A 17,251-nucleotide genomic window follows, 5' to 3' on the forward strand; every position below is an offset into this window, starting at 1 on the left:
TAAGAACAGATACTACACTTGATCTTAGCCAAAAGGCCGAGAAGCGATGACACAATGACGCAGAGGCGGGGGAGCCGGCAAAGGCCACGCCCACCTGGGCCGCGGCGGGAGGGACTGAGGCCGCCAACAAACAAGCTCAGCGACTGGTTGACAAACCGAAAACGGACCACAACAGAGTGCGCAACACGACACTTTGGAGTGCAACCTGGGATTCTGGATCATCATCAACATTCTGCCCTGAACGTGAGCGGGCAGACCAAAGCGTACGTCGTGGAGACTTCTGAGGGATGGCAGTACCCACCCCCGGTCTGCAACATCACCAAGGCTCGGCCCGGCCGGACCCAGGGTGGCGCTGCAGCGATCAAAAGTACGATATGGCGCGTAACTCCTAAACCGCCGTTCGCAGACCCAAGTGTCTTACATCCCCGGAATCCTTGGCTCGGGCCGAACGAGACGCATGCCTCGGATTGGATGGTCGCGCTGGTGCGACTTTCGGGTATTTGGGACTTTCTGAAATACCTACTTTTGCACACTAGTCCTAGGTGTTGTGCCCAATCTGACCCAAACCGGTGCAGCAAGATTGTCCAGAGTCTGACTGCCAACAGTGATTGGGAAAAAAGTGTGAATTTCGCTTCACGTTGGCGACGGGACGCCAAAACGTTGGGAGTGGGCGAGGCGGGCTTTACTCGAATGGCTATAACTCTCCAACCGAATGAGACGATCACACCCAAGTCGGTACACCCGTGTATGGACTCAGCCTGTGGTCACATGAAAGGGGATTTGGCGACTGGCCACTTGGTGGCGCTGTAAACAGAAAAAACAACAACATGAGTGCGGCCGTAGACGACTGTGTATCAAGTGCTTTTTCACACATGCACAAGGTATTCACACCACATGATAGAACTCCTCATTCTGAACTATTTTGCCTCCAGGACCACTGCTGTCAATCAAAGCGTTTGTTAAATATCTGAGATTATGTGAACAATAATAAAAAACCCACTTTCGCAGACTGAAAAACCTAGGTTGTTTTATATCTCTCAATCAACCAGCGCAGGTCAATTCGAAAGACTTCCTAGGCCATTCCTTGTCTGAAAAAGAAGAAGAAGAAATAAGTGGAAATCCAACAATCTGCTCTTACAACCAGTTTTTGTCCAGGGGAGAGCGCGAACGCAGTCCCCCACTACCATAAATTATGCAGTCGAGATTCCCACATTTGGGGAATTCGCAGGGGTCAGCACGACCGGAGTGCAATGGCCGAGCCTCGCCCTGGGTGAACCACCTTCCTGATCATGGTGTCTCCCCTGCCAGGTAAGTATGAATTCATAGGCCTCCGGTCAGAGGCACCCTGCCCATCTTCGCAATCCTCACCGACGGTCGGACAATCAAACGCACACCTGATTCAACTCATCAGCTCGTTAGTAGAGACTCCAAGAGATAAGAGAGACATCAGAAATGTGCAGTGACGGACCTTTCTTTTCTTTCTCTTTTTCATGCTCCGGCTCCATGAGCCAAACATCTGTTTAGTGTGCAGTCCCCGGATAGTGGACGAATCAGATATTAAACTGGAAAGAACAGAGTTGATTTTTTTTTTATTGTTTATTTGTTTGTTTTTTACACCACCACCCTACCTTTACTAGTATAGTCTATGAGCACCTACTACACCTTTCAAACACCAATACAAAGCAGTATCCACTAGTTCCATTAACATCTGCTGCCACACAAGTCTAAAACATTTCTTTCATTCAACACTTTAGAAGGGGTGCACCGTTCCCAGAAGTACTGCAATACCGGGTCGATGCGTGGAGTGGACGGAGCAAGCCCCTATACCATCTCCCAGTTCCAAAAATCAATTTAATATATGGTGCCCGGGTAGGGCACGTATCAGATATTAAACTGATAAGAACAGATACTACACTTGATCTTAGCCAAAAGGCCGAGAAGCGATGACACAATGACGCAGAGGCGGGGGAGCCGGCAAAGGCCACGCCCACCTGGGCCGCGGCGGGAGGGACTGAGGCCGCCAACAAACAAGCTCAGCGACTGGTTGACAAACCGAAAACGGACCACAACAGAGTGCGCAACACGACACTTTGGAGTGCAACCTGGGATTCTGGATCATCATCAACATTCTGCCCTGAACGTGAGCGGGCAGACCAAAGCGTACGTCGTGGAGACTTCTGAGGGATGGCAGTACCCACCCCCGGTCTGCAACATCACCAAGGCTCGGCCCGGCCGGACCCAGGGTGGCGCTGCAGCGATCAAAAGTACGATATGGCGCGTAACTCCTAAACCGCCGTTCGCAGACCCAAGTGTCTTACATCCCCGGAATCCTTGGCTCGGGCCAACGAGACGCACGCCTCGGATTGGATGGTCGCGCTGGTGCGACTTTCGGGTATTTGGGACTTTCTGAAATACCTACTTTTGCACACTAGTCCTAGGTGTTGTGCCCAATCTGACCCAAACCGGTGCAGCAAGATTGTCCAGAGTCTGACTGCCAACAGTGATTGGGAAAAAAGTGTGAATTTCGCTTCACGTTGGCGACGGGACGCCAAAACGTTGGGAGTGGGCGAGGCGGGCTTTACTCGAATGGCTATAACTCTCCAACCGAATGAGACGATCACACCCAAGTCGGTACACCCGTGTATGGACTCAGCCTGTGGTCACATGAAAGGGGATTTGGCGACTGGCCACTTGGTGGCGCTGTAAACAGAAAAAACAACAACATGAGTGCGGCCGTAGACGACTGTGTATCAAGTGCTTTTTCACACATGCACAAGGTATTCACACCACATGATAGAACTCCTCATTCTGAACTATTTTGCCTCCGGGACCACTGCTGTCAATCAAAGCGTTTGTTAAATATCTGAGATTATGTGAACAATAATAAAAAACCCACTTTCGCAGACTGAAAAACCTAGGTTGTTTTATATCTCTCAATCAACCAGCGCAGGTCAATTCGAAAGACTTCCTAGGCCATTCCTTGTCTGAAAAAGAAATAAGTGGAAATCCAACAATCTGGCAGTACCCACCCCCGGTCTGCAACATCACCAAGGCTCGGCCCGGCCGGACCCAGGGTGGCGCTGCAGCGATCAAAAGTACGATATGGCGCGTAACTCCTAAACCGCCGTTCGCAGACCCAAGTGTCTTACATCCCCGGAATCCTTGGCTCGGGCCGAACGAGACGCACGCCTCGGATTGGATGGTCGCGCTGGTGCGACTTTCGGGTATTTGGGACTTTCTGAAATACCTACTTTTGCACACTAGTCCTAGGTGTTGTGCCCAATCTGACCCAAACCGGTGCAGCAAGATTGTCCAGAGTCTGACTGCCAACAGTGATTGGGAAAAAAGTGTGAATTTCGCTTCACGTTGGCGACGGGACGCCAAAACGTTGGGAGTGGGCGAGGCGGGCTTTACTCGAATGGCTATAACTCTCCAACCGAATGAGACGATCACACCCAAGTCGGTACACCCGTGTATGGACTCAGCCTGTGGTCACATGAAAGGGGATTTGGCGACTGGCCACTTGGTGGCGCTGTAAACAGAAAAAACAACAACATGAGTGCGGCCGTAGACGACTGTGTATCAAGTGCTTTTTCACACATGCACAAGGTATTCACACCACATGATAGAACTCCTCATTCTGAACTATTTTGCCTCCGGGACCACTGCTGTCAATCAAAGCGTTTGTTAAATATCTGAGATTATGTGAACAATAATAAAAAACCCACTTTCGCAGACTGAAAAACCTAGGTTGTTTTATATCTCTCAATCAACCAGCGCAGGTCAATTCGAAAGACTTCCTAGGCCATTCCTTGTCTGAAAAAGAAGAAGAAGAAATAAGTGGAAATCCAACAATCTGCTCTTACAACCAGTTTTTGTCCAGGGGAGAGCGCGAACGCAGTCCCCCACTACCATAAATTATGCAGTCGAGATTCCCACATTTGGGGAATTCGCAGGGGTCAGCACGACCGGAGTGCAATGGCCAAGCCTCGCCCTGGGTGAACCACCTTCCTGATCATGGTGTCTCCCCTGCCAGGTAAGTATGAATTCATAGGCCTCCGGTCAGAGGCACTCTGCCCATCTTCGCAATCCTCACCGACGGTCGGACAATCAAACGCACACCTGATTCAACTCATCAGCTCGTTAGTAGAGACTCCAAGAGATAAGAGAGACATCAGAAATGTGCAGTGACGGACCTTTCTTTTCTTTCTCTTTTTCATGCTCCGGCTCCATGAGCCAAAAATCTGTTTAGTGTGCAGTCCCCGGATAGTGGACGAATCAGATATTAAACTGGAAAGAACAGAGTTGATTTTTTTTTATTGTTTATTTGTTTGTTTTTTACACCACCACCCTACCTTTACTAGTATAGTCTATGAGCACCTACTACACCTTTCAAACACCAATACAAAGCAGTATCCACTAGTTCCATTAACATCTGCTGCCACACAAGTCTAAAACATTTCTTTCATTCAACACTTTAGAAGGGGTGCACCGTTCCCAGAAGTACTGCAATACCGGGTCGCTGCGTGGAGTGGACGGAGCAAGCCCCTATACCATCTCCCAGTTCCAAAAATCAATTTAATATATGGTGCCCGGGTAGGGCACGTATCAGATATTAAACTGATAAGAACAGATACTACACTTGATCTTAGCCAAAAGGCCGAGAAGCGATGACACAATGACGCAGAGGCGGGGGAGCCGGCAAAGGCCACGCCCACCTGGGCCGCGGCGGGAGGGACTGAGGCCGCCAACAAACAAGCTCAGCGACTGGTTGACAAACCGAAAACGGACCACAACAGAGTGCGCAACACGACACTTTGGAGTGCAACCTGGGATTCTGGATCATCATCAACATTCTGCCCTGAACGTGAGCGGGCAGACCAAAGCGTACGTCGTGGAGACTTCTGAGGGATGGCAGTACCCACCCCCGGTCTGCAACATCACCAAGGCTCGGCCCGGCCGGACCCAGGGTGGCGCTGCAGCGATCAAAAGTACGATATGGCGCGTAACTCCTAAACCGCCGTTCGCAGACCCAAGTGTCTTACATCCCCGGAATCCTTGGCTCGGGCCGAACGAGACGCACGCCTCGGATTGGATGGTCGCGCTGGTGCGACTTTCGGGTATTTGGGACTTTCTGAAATACCTACTTTTGCACACTAGTCCTAGGTGTTGTGCCCAATCTGACCCAAACCGGTGCAGCAAGATTGTCCAGAGTCTGACTGCCAACAGTGATTGGGAAAAAAGTGTGAATTTCGCTTCACGTTGGCGACGGGACGCCAAAACGTTGGGAGTGGGCGAGGCGGGCTTTACTCGAATGGCTATAACTCTCCAACCGAATGAGACGATCACACCCAAGTCGGTACACCCGTGTATGGACTCAGCCTGTGGTCACATGAAAGGGGATTTGGCGACTGGCCACTTGGTGGCGCTGTAAACAGAAAAAACAACAACATGAGTGCGGCCGTAGACGACTGTGTATCAAGTGCTTTTTCACACATGCACAAGGTATTCACACCACATGATAGAACTCCTCATTCTGAACTATTTTGCCTCCGGGACCACTGCTGTCAATCAAAGCGTTTGTTAAATATCTGAGATTATGTGAACAATAATAAAAAAACCACTTTCGCAGACTGAAAAACCTAGGTTGTTTTATATCTCTCAATCAACCAGCGCAGGTCAATTCGAAAGACTTCCTAGGCCATTCCTTGTCTGAAAAAGAAGAAGAAGAAATAAGTGGAAATCCAACAATCTGCTCTTACAACCAGTTTTTGTCCAGGGGAGAGCGCGAACGCAGTCCCCCACTACCATAAATTATGCAGTCGAGATTCCCACATTTGGGGAATTCGCAGGGGTCAGCACGACCGGAGTGCAATGGCAGAGCCTCGCCCTGGGTGAACCACCTTCCTGATCATGGTGTCTCCCCTGCCAGGTAAGTATGAATTCATAGGCCTCCGGTCAGAGGCACCCTGCCCATCTTCGCAATCCTCACCGACGGTCGGACAATCAAACGCACACCTGATTCAACTCATCAGCTCGTTAGTAGAGACTCCAAGAGATAAGAGAGACATCAGAAATGTGCAGTGACGGACCTTTCTTTTCTTTCTCTTTTTCATGCTCCGGCTCCATGAGCCAAAAATCTGTTTAGTGTGCAGTCCCCGGATAGTGGACGAATCAGATATTAAACTGGAAAGAACAGAGTTGATTTTTTTTTATTGTTTATTTGTTTGTTTTTTACACCACCACCCTACCTTTACTAGTATAGTCTATGAGCACCTACTACACCTTTCAAACACCAATACAAAGCAGTATCCACTAGTTCCATTAACATCTGCTGCCACACAAGTCTAAAACATTTCTTTCATTCAACACTTTAGAAGGGGTGCACCGTTCCCAGAAGTACTGCAATACCGGGTCGATGCGTGGAGTGGACGGAGCAAGCCCCTATACCATCTCCCAGTTCCAAAAATCAATTTAATATATGGTGCCCGGGTAGGGCACGTATCAGATATTAAACTGATAAGAACAGATACTACACTTGATCTTAGCCAAAAGGCCGAGAAGCGATGACACAATGACGCAGAGGCGGGGGAGCCGGCAAAGGCCACGCCCACCTGGGCCGCGGCGGGAGGGACTGAGGCCGCCAACAAACAAGCTCAGCGACTGGTTGACAAACCGAAAACGGACCACAACAGAGTGCGCAACACGACACTTTGGAGTGCAACCTGGGATTCTGGATCATCATCAACATTCTGCCCTGAACGTGAGCGGGCAGACCAAAGCGTACGTCGTGGAGACTTCTGAGGGATGGCAGTACCCATCCCCGGTCTGCAACATCACCAAGGCTCGGCCCGGCCGGACCCAGGGTGGCGCTGCAGCGATCAAAAGTACGATATGGCGCGTAACTCCTAAACCGCCGTTCGCAGACCCAAGTGTCTTACATCCCCGGAATCCTTGGCTCGGGCCGAACGAGACGCACGCCTCGGATTGGATGGTCGCGCTGGTGCGACTTTCGGGTATTTGGGACTTTCTGAAATACCTACTTTTGCACACTAGTCCTAGGTGTTGTGCCCAATCTGACCCAAACCGGTGCAGAAAGATTGTCCAGAGTCTGACTGCCAACAGTGATTGGGAAAAAAGTGTGAATTTTGCTTCACGTTGGCGACGGGACGCCAAAACGTTGGGAGTGGGCGAGGCGGGCTTTACTCGAATGGCTATAACTCTCCAACCGAATGAGACGATCACACCCAAGTCGGTACACCCGTGTATGGACTCAGCCTGTGGTCACATGAAAGGGGATTTGGCGACTGGCCACTTGGTGGCGCTGTAAACAGAAAAAACAACAACATGAGTGCGGCCGTAGACGACTGTGTATCAAGTGCTTTTTCACACATGCACAAGGTATTCACACCACATGATAGAACTCCTCATTCTGAACTATTTTGCCTCCGGGACCACTGCTGTCAATCAAAGCGTTTGTTAAATATCTGAGATTATGTGAACAATAATAAAAAACCCACTTTCGCAGACTGAAAAACCTAGGTTGTTTTATATCTCTCAATCAACCAGCGCAGGTCAATTCGAAAGACTTCCTAGGCCATTCCTTGTCTGAAAAAGAAATAAGTGGAAATCCAACAATCTGCTCTTACAACCAGTTTTTGTCCAGGGGAGAGCGCGAACGCAGTCCCCCACTACCATAAATTATGCAGTCGAGATTCCCACATTTGGGGAATTCGCAGGGGTCAGCACGACCGGAGTGCAATGGCCGAGCCTCGCCCTGGGTGAACCACCTTCCTGATCATGGTGTCTCCCCTGCCAGGTAAGTATGAATTCATAGGCCTCCGGTCAGAGGCACCCTGCCCATCTTCGCAATCCTCACCGACGGTCGGACAATCAAACGCACACCTGATTCAACTCATCAGCTCGTTAGTAGAGACTCCAAGAGATAAGAGAGACATCAGAAATGTGCAGTGACGGACCTTTCTTTTCTTTCTCTTTTTCATGCTCCGGCTCCATGAGCCAAAAATCTGTTTAGTGTGCAGTCCCCGGATAGTGGACGAATCAGATATTAAACTGGAAAGAACAGAGTTGATTTTTTTTTTATTGTTTATTTGTTTGTTTTTTACACCACCACCCTACCTTTACTAGTATAGTCTATGAGCACCTACTACACCTTTCAAACACCAATACAAAGCAGTATCCACTAGTTCCATTAACATCTGCTGCCACACAAGTCTAAAACATTTCTTTCATTCATCACTTTAGAAGGGGTGCACCGTTCCCAGAAGTACTGCAATACCGGGTCGATGCGTGGAGTGGACGGAGCAAGCCCCTATACCATCTCCCAGTTCCAAAAATCAATTTAATATATGGTGCCCGGGTAGGGCACGTATCAGATATTAAACTGATAAGAACAGATACTACACTTGATCTTAGCCAAAAGGCCGAGAAGCGATGACACAATGACGCAGAGGCGGGGGAGCCGGCAAAGGCCACGCCCACCTGGGCCGCGGCGGGAGGGACTGAGGCCACCAACAAACAAGCTCAGCGACTGGTTGACAAACCGAAAACGGACCACAACAGAGTGCGCAACACGACACTTTGGAGTGCAACCTGGGATTCTGGATCATCATCAACATTCTGCCCTGAACGTGAGCGGGCAGACCAAAGCGTACGTCGTGGAGACTTCTGAGGGATGGCAGTACCCACCCCCGGTCTGCAACATCACCAAGGCTCGGCCCGGCCGGACCCAGGGTGGCGCTGCAGCGATCAAAAGTACGATATGGCGCGTAACTCCTAAACCGCCGTTCGCAGACCCAAGTGTCTTACATCCCCGGAATCCTTGGCTCGGGCCGAACGAGACGCACGCCTCGGATTGGATGGTCGCGCTGGTGCGACTTTCGGGTATTTGGGACTTTCTGAAATACCTACTTTTGCACACTAGTCCTAGGTGTTGTGCCCAATCTGACCCAAACCGGTGCAGCAAGATTGTCCAGAGTCTGACTGCCAACAGTGATTGGGAAAAAAGTGTGAATTTCGCTTCACGTTGGCGACGGGACGCCAAAACGTTGGGAGTGGGCGAGGCGGGCTTTACTCGAATGGCTATAACTCTCCAACCGAATGAGACGATCACACCCAAGTCGGTACACCCGTGTATGGACTCAGCCTGTGGTCACATGAAAGGGGATTTGGCGACTGGCCACTTGGTGGCGCTGTAAACAGAAAAAACAACAACATGAGTGCGGCCGTAGACGACTGTGTATCAAGTGCTTTTTCACACATGCACAAGGTATTCACACCACATGATAGAACTCCTCATTCTGAACTATTTTGCCTCCGGGACCACTGCTGTCAATCAAAGCGTTTGTTAAATATCTGAGATTATGTGAACAATAATAAAAAACCCACTTTCGCAGACTGAAAAACCTAGGTTGTTTTATATCTCTCAATCAACCAGCGCAGGTCAATTCGAAAGACTTCCTAGGCCATTCCTTGTCTGAAAAAGAAGAAGAAGAAATAAGTGGAAATCCAACAATCTGCTCTTACAACCAGTTTTTGTCCAGGGGAGAGCGCGAACGCAGTCCCCCACTACCATAAATTATGCAGTCGAGATTCCCACATTTGGGGAATTCGCAGGGGTCAGCACGACCGGAGTGCAATGGCCGAGCCTCGCCCTGGGTGAACCACCTTCCTGATCATGGTGTCTCCCCTGCCAGGTAAGTATGAATTCATAGGCCTCCGGTCAGAGGCACCCTGCCCATCTTCGCAATCCTCACCGACGGTCGGACAATCAAACGCACACCTGATTCAACTCATCAGCTCGTTAGTAGAGACTCCAAGAGATAAGAGAGACATCAGAAATGTGCAGTGACGGACCTTTCTTTTCTTTCTCTTTTTCATGCTCCGGCTCCATGAGCCAAAAATCTGTTTAGTGTGCAGTCCCCGGATAGTGGACGAATCAGATATTAAACTGGAAAGAACAGAGTTGATTTTTTTTTTATTGTTTATTTGTTTGTTTTTTACACCACCACCCTACCTTTACTAGTATAGTCTATGAGCACCTACTACACCTTTCAAACACCAATACAAAGCAGTATCCACTAGTTCCATTAACATCTGCTGCCACACAAGTCTAAAACATTTCTTTCATTCAACACTTTAGAAGGGGTGCACCGTTCCCAGAAGTACTGCAATACCGGGTCGATGCGTGGAGTGGACGGAGCAAGCCCCTATACCATCTCCCAGTTCCAAAAATCAATTTAATATATGGTGCCCGGGTAGGGCACGTATCAGATATTAAACTGATAAGAACAGATACTACACTTGATCTTAGCCAAAAGGCCGAGAAGCGATGACACAATGACGCAGAGGCGGGGGAGCCGGCAAAGGCCACGCCCACCTGGGCCGCGGCGGGAGGGACTGAGGCCGCCAACAAACAAGCTCAGCGACTGGTTGACAAACCGAAAACGGACCACAACAGAGTGCGCAACACAACACTTTGGAGTGCAACCTGGGATTCTGGATCATCATCAACATTCTGCCCTGAACGTGAGCGGGCAGACCAAAGCGTACGTCGTGGAGACTTCTGAGGGATGGCAGTACCCACCCCCGGTCTGCAACATCACCAAGGCTCGGCCCGGCCGGACCCAGGGTGGCGCTGCAGCGATCAAAAGTACGATATGGCGCGTAACTCCTAAACCGCCGTTCGCAGACCCAAGTGTCTTACATCCCCGGAATCCTTGGCTCGGGCCGAACGAGACGCACGCCTCGGATTGGATGGTCGCGCTGGTGCGACTTTCGGGTATTTGGGACTTTCTGAAATACCTACTTTTGCACACTAGTCCTAGGTGTTGTGCCCAATCTGACCCAAACCGGTGCAGCAAGATTGTCCAGAGTCTGACTGCCAACAGTGATTGGGAAAAAAGTGTGAATTTCGCTTCACGTTGGCGACGGGACGCCAAAACGTTGGGAGTGGGCGAGGCGGGCTTTACTCGAATGGCTATAACTCTCCAACCGAATGAGACGATCACACCCAAGTCGGTACACCCGTGTATGGACTCAGCCTGTGGTCACATGAAAGGGGATTTGGCGACTGGCCACTTGGTGGCGCTGTAAACAGAAAAAACAACAACATGAGTGCGGCCGTAGACGACTGTGTATCAAGTGCTTTTTCACACATGCACAAGGTATTCACACCACATGATAGAACTCCTCATTCTGAACTATTTTGCCTCCGGGACCACTGCTGTCAATCAAAGCGTTTGTTAAATATCTGAGATTATGTGAACAATAATAAAAAACCCACTTTCGCAGACTGAAAAACCTAGGTTGTTTTATATCTCTCAATCAACCAGCGCAGGTCAATTCGAAAGACTTCCTAGGCCATTCCTTGTCTGAAAAAGAAGAAGAAGAAATAAGTGGAAATCCAACAATCTGCTCTTACAACCAGTTTTTGTCCAGGGGAGAGCGCGAACGCAGTCCCCCACTACCATAAATTATGCAGTCGAGATTCCCACATTTGGGGAATTCGCAGGGGTCAGCACGACCGGAGTGCAATGGCCGAGCCTCGCCCTGGGTGAACCACCTTCCTGATCATGGTGTCTCCCCTGCCAGGTAAGTATGAATTCATAGGCCTCCGGTCAGAGGCACCCTGCCCATCTTCGCAATCCTCACCGACGGTCGGACAATCAAACGCACACCTGATTCAACTCATCAGCTCGTTAGTAGAGACTCCAAGAGATAAGAGAGACATCAGAAATGTGCAGTGACGGACCTTTCTTTTCTTTCTCTTTTTCATGCTCCGGCTCCATGAGCCAAAAATCTGTTTAGTGTGCAGTCCCCGGATAGTGGACGAATCAGATATTAAACTGGAAAGAACAGAGTTGATTTTTTTTTTATTGTTTATTTGTTTGTTTTTTACACCACCACCCTACCTTTACTAGTATAGTCTATGAGCACCTACTACACCTTTCAAACACCAATACAAAGCAGTATCCACTAGTTCCATTAACATCTGCTGCCACACAAGTCTAAAACATTTCTTTCATTCAACACTTTAGAAGGGGTGCACCGTTCCCAGAAGTACTGCAATACCGGGTCGATGCGTGGAGTGGACGGAGCAAGCCCCTATACCATCTCCCAGTTCCAAAAATCAATTTAATATATGGTGCCCGGGTAGGGCACGTATCAGATATTAAACTGATAAGAACAGATACTACACTTGATCTTAGCCAAAAGGCCGAGAAGCGATGACACAATGACGCAGAGGCGGGGGAGCCGGCAAAGGCCACGCCCACCTGGGCCGCGGCGGGAGGGACTGAGGCCGCCAACAAACAAGCTCAGCGACTGGTTGACAAACCGAAAACGGACCACAACAGAGTGCGCAACACGACACTTTGGAGTGCAACCTGGGATTCTGGATCATCATCAACATTCTGCCCTGAACGTGAGCGGGCAGACCAAAGCGTACGTCGTGGAGACTTCTGAGGGATGGCAGTACCCACCCCCGGTCTGCAACATCACCAAGGCTCGGCCCGGCCGGACCCAGGGTGGCGCTGCAGCGATCAAAAGTACGATATGGCGCGTAACTCCTAAACCGCCGTCCGCAGACCCAAGTGTCTTACATCCCCGGAATCCTTGGCTCGGGCCGAACGAGACGCACGCCTCGGATTGGATGGTCGCGCTGGTGCGACTTTCGGGTATTTGGGACTTTCTGAAATACCTACTTTTGCACACTAGTCCTAGGTGTTGTGCCCAATCTGACCCAAACTGGTGCAGCAAGATTGTCCAGAGTCTGACTGCCAACAGTGATTGGGAAAAAAGTGTGAATTTCGCTTCACGTTGGCGACGGGACGCCAAAACGTTGGGAGTGGGCGAGGCGGGCTTTACTCGAATGGCTATAACTCTCCAACCGAATGAGACGATCACACCCAAGTCGGTACACCCGTGTATGGACTCAGCCTGTGGTCACATGAAAGGGGATTTGGCGACTGGCCACTTGGTGGCGCTGTAAACAGAAAAAACAACAACATGAGTGCGGCCGTAGACGACTGTGTATCAAGTGCTTTTTCACACATGCACAAGGTATTCACACCACATGATAGAACTCCTCATTCTGAACTATTTTGCCTCCGGGACCACTGCTGTCAATCAAAGCGTTTGTTAAATATCTGAGATTATGTGAACAATAATAAAAAACCCACTTTCGCAGACTGAAAAACCTAGGTTGTTTTATATCTCTCAATCAACCAGCGCAGGTCAATTCGAAAGACTTCCTAGGCCATTCCTTGTCTGAAAAAGAAGAAGAAGAAATAAGTGGAAATCCAACAATCTGCTCTTACAACCAGTTTTTGTCCAGGGGAGAGCGCGAACGCAGTCCCCCACTACCATAAATTATGCAGTCGAGATTCCCACATTTGGGGAATTCGCAGGGGTCAGCACGACCGGAGTGCAATGGCCGAGCCTCGCCCTGGGTGAACCACCTTCCTGATCATGGTGTCTCCCCTGCCAGGTAAGTATGAATTCATAGGCCTCCGGTCAGAGGCACCCTGCCCATCTTCGCAATCCTCACCGACGGTCGGACAATCAAACGCACACCTGATTCAACTCATCAGCTCGTTAGTAGAGACTCCAAGAGATAAGAGAGACATCAGAAATGTGCAGTGACGGACCTTTCTTTTCTTTCTCTTTTTCATGCTCCGGCTCCATGAGCCAAAAATCTGTTTAGTGTGCAGTCCCCGGATAGTGGACGAATCAGATATTAAACTGGAAAGAACAGAGTTGATTTTTTTTTTATTGTTTATTTGTTTGTTTTTTACACCACCACCCTACCTTTACTAGTATAGTCTATGAGCACCTACTACACCTTTCAAACACCAATACAAAGCAGTATCCACTAGTTCCATTAACATCTGCTGCCACACAAGTCTAAAACATTTCTTTCATTCAACACTTTAGAAGGGGTGCACCGTTCCCAGAAGTACTGCAATACCGGGTCGATGCGTGGAGTGGACGGAGCAAGCCCCTATACCATCTCCCAGTTCCAAAAATCAATTTAATATATGGTGCCCGGGTAGGGCACGTATCAGATATTAAACTGATAAGAACAGATACTACACTTGATCTTAGCCAAAAGGCCGAGAAGCGATGACACAATGACGCAGAGGCGGGGGAGCCGGCAAAGGCCACGCCCACCTGGGCCGCGGCGGGAGGGACTGAGGCCGCCAACAAACAAGCTCAGCGACTGGTTGACAAACCGAAAACGGACCACAACAGAGTGCGCAACACGACACTTTGGAGTGCAACCTGGGATTCTGGATCATCATCAACATTCTGCCCTGAACGTGAGCGGGCAGACCAAAGCGTACGTCGTGGAGACTTCTGAGGGATGGCAGTACCCACCCCCGGTCTGCAACATCACCAAGGCTCGGCCCGGCCGGACCCAGGGTGGCGCTGCAGCGATCAAAAGTACGATATGGCGCGTAACTCCTAAACCGCCGTTCGCAGACCCAAGTGTCTTACATCCCCGGAATCCTTGGCTCGGGCCGAACGAGACGCACGCCTCGGATTGGATGGTCGCGCTGGTGCGACTTTCGGGTATTTGGGACTTTCTGAAATACCTACTTTTGCACACTAGTCCTAGGTGTTGTGCCCAATCTGACCCAAACCGGTGCAGCAAGATTGTCCAGAGTCTGACTGCCAACAGTGATTGGGAAAAAAGTGTGAATTTCGCTTCACGTTGGCGACGGGACGCCAAAACGTTGGGAGTGGGCGAGGCGGGCTTTACTCGAATGGCTATAACTCTCCAACCGAATGAGACGATCACACCCAAGTCGGTACACCCGTGTATGGACTCAGCCTGTGGTCACATGAAAGGGGATTTGGCGACTGGCCACTTGGTGGCGCTGTAAACAGAAAAAACAACAACATGAGTGCGGCCGTAGACGACTGTGTATCAAGTGCTTTTTCACACATGCACAAGGTATTCACACCACATGATAGAACTCCTCATTCTGAACTATTTTGCCTCCGGGACCACTGCTGTCAATCAAAGCGTTTGTTAAATATCTGAGATTATGTGAACAATAATAAAAAACCCACTTTCGCAGACTGAAAAACCTAGGTTGTTTTATATCTCTCAATCAACCAGCGCAGGTCAATTCGAAAGACTTCCTAGGCCATTCCTTGTCTGAAAAAGAAATAAGTGGAAATCCAACAATCTGGCAGTACCCACCCCCGGTCTGCAACATCACCAAGGCTCGGCCCGGCCGGACCCAGGGTGGCGCTGCAGCGATCAAAAGTACGATATGGCGCGTAACTCCTAAACCGCCGTTCGCAGACCCAAGTGTCTTACATCCCCGGAATCCTTGGCTCGGGCCGAACGAGACGCACGCCTCGGATTGGATGGTCGCGCTGGTGCGACTTTCGGGTATTTGGGACTTTCTGAAATACCTACTTTTGCACACTAGTCCTAGGTGTTGTGCCCAATCTGACCCAAACCGGTGCAGCAAGATTGTCCAGAGTCTGACTGCCAACAGTGATTGGGAAAAAAGTGTGAATTTCGCTTCACGTTGGCGACGGGACGCCAAAACGTTGGGAGTGGGCGAGGCGGGCTTTACTCGAATGGCTATAACTCTCCAACCGAATGAGACGATCACACCCAAGTCGGTACACCCGTGTATGGACTCAGCCTGTGGTCACATGAAAGGGGATTTGGCGACTGGCCACTTGGTGGCGCTGTAAACAGAAAAAACAACAACATGAGTGCGGCCGTAGACGACTGTGTATCAAGTGCTTTTTCACACATGCACAAGGTATTCACACCACATGATAGAACTCCTCATTCTGAACTATTTTGCCTCCGGGACCACTGCTGTCAATCAAAGCGTTTGTTAAATATCTGAGATTATGTGAACAATAATAAAAAACCCACTTTCGCAGACTGAAAAACCTAGGTTGTTTTATATCTCTCAATCAACCAGCGCAGGTCAATTCGAAAGACTTCCTAGGCCATTCCTTGTCTGAAAAAGAAGAAGAAGAAATAAGTGGAAATCCAACAATCTGCTCTTACAACCAGTTTTTGTCCAGGGGAGAGCGCGAACGCAGTCCCCCACTACCATAAATTATGCAGTCGAGATTCCCACATTTGGGGAATTCGCAGGGGTCAGCACGACCGGAGTGCAATGGCCGAGCCTCGCCCTGGGTGAACCACCTTCCTGATCATGGTGTCTCCCCTGCCAGGTAAGTATGAATTCATAGGCCTCCGGTCAGAGGCACCCTGCCCATCTTCGCAATCCTCACCGACGGTCGGACAATCAAACGCACACCTGATTCAACTCATCAGCTCGTTAGTAGAGACTCCAAGAGATAAGAGAGACATCAGAAATGTGCAGTGACGGACCTTTCTTTTCTTTCTCTTTTTCATGCTCCGGCTCCATGAGCCAAAAATCTGTTTAGTGTGCAGTCCCCGGATAGTGGACGAATCAGATATTAAACTGGAAAGAACAGAGTTGATTTTTTTTTTATTGTTTATTTGTTTGTTTTTTACACCACCACCCTACCTTTACTAGTATAGTCTATGAGCACCTACTACACCTTTCAAACACCAATACAAAGCAGTATCCACTAGTTCCATTAACATCTGCTGCCACACAAGTCTAAAACATTTCTTTCATTCAACACTTTAGAAGGGGTGCACCGTTCCCAGAAGTACTGCAATACCGGGTCGATGCGTGGAGTGGACGGAGCAAGCCCCTATACCATCTCCCAGTTCCAAAAATCAATTTAATATATGGTGCCCGGGTAGGGCACGTATCAGATATTAAACTGATAAGAACAGATACTACACTTGATCTTAGCCAAAAGGCCGAGAAGCGATGACACAATGACGCAGAGGCGGGGGAGCCGGCAAAGGCCACGCCCACCTGGGCCGCGGCGGGAGGGACTGAGGCCGCCAACAAACAAGCTCAGCGACTGGTTGACAAACCGAAAACGGACCACAACAGAGTGCGCAACACGACACTTTGGAGTGCAACCTGGGATTCTGGATCATCATCAACATTCTGCCCTGAACGTGAGCGGGCAGACCAAAGCGTACGTCGTGGAGACTTCTGAGGGATGGCAGTACCCACCCCCGGTCTGCAACATCACCAAGGCTCGGCCCGGCCGGACCCAGGGTGGCGCTGCAGCGATCAAAAGTACGATATGGCGCGTAACTCCTAAACCGCCGTTCGCAGACCCAAGTGTCTTACAT

The sequence above is a fragment of the Phoxinus phoxinus genome (genome assembly GCF_949152265.1).
Source record: "Phoxinus phoxinus genome assembly, chromosome: 18".
Lineage (NCBI taxonomy): Eukaryota > Metazoa > Chordata > Actinopteri > Cypriniformes > Leuciscidae > Phoxinus > Phoxinus phoxinus.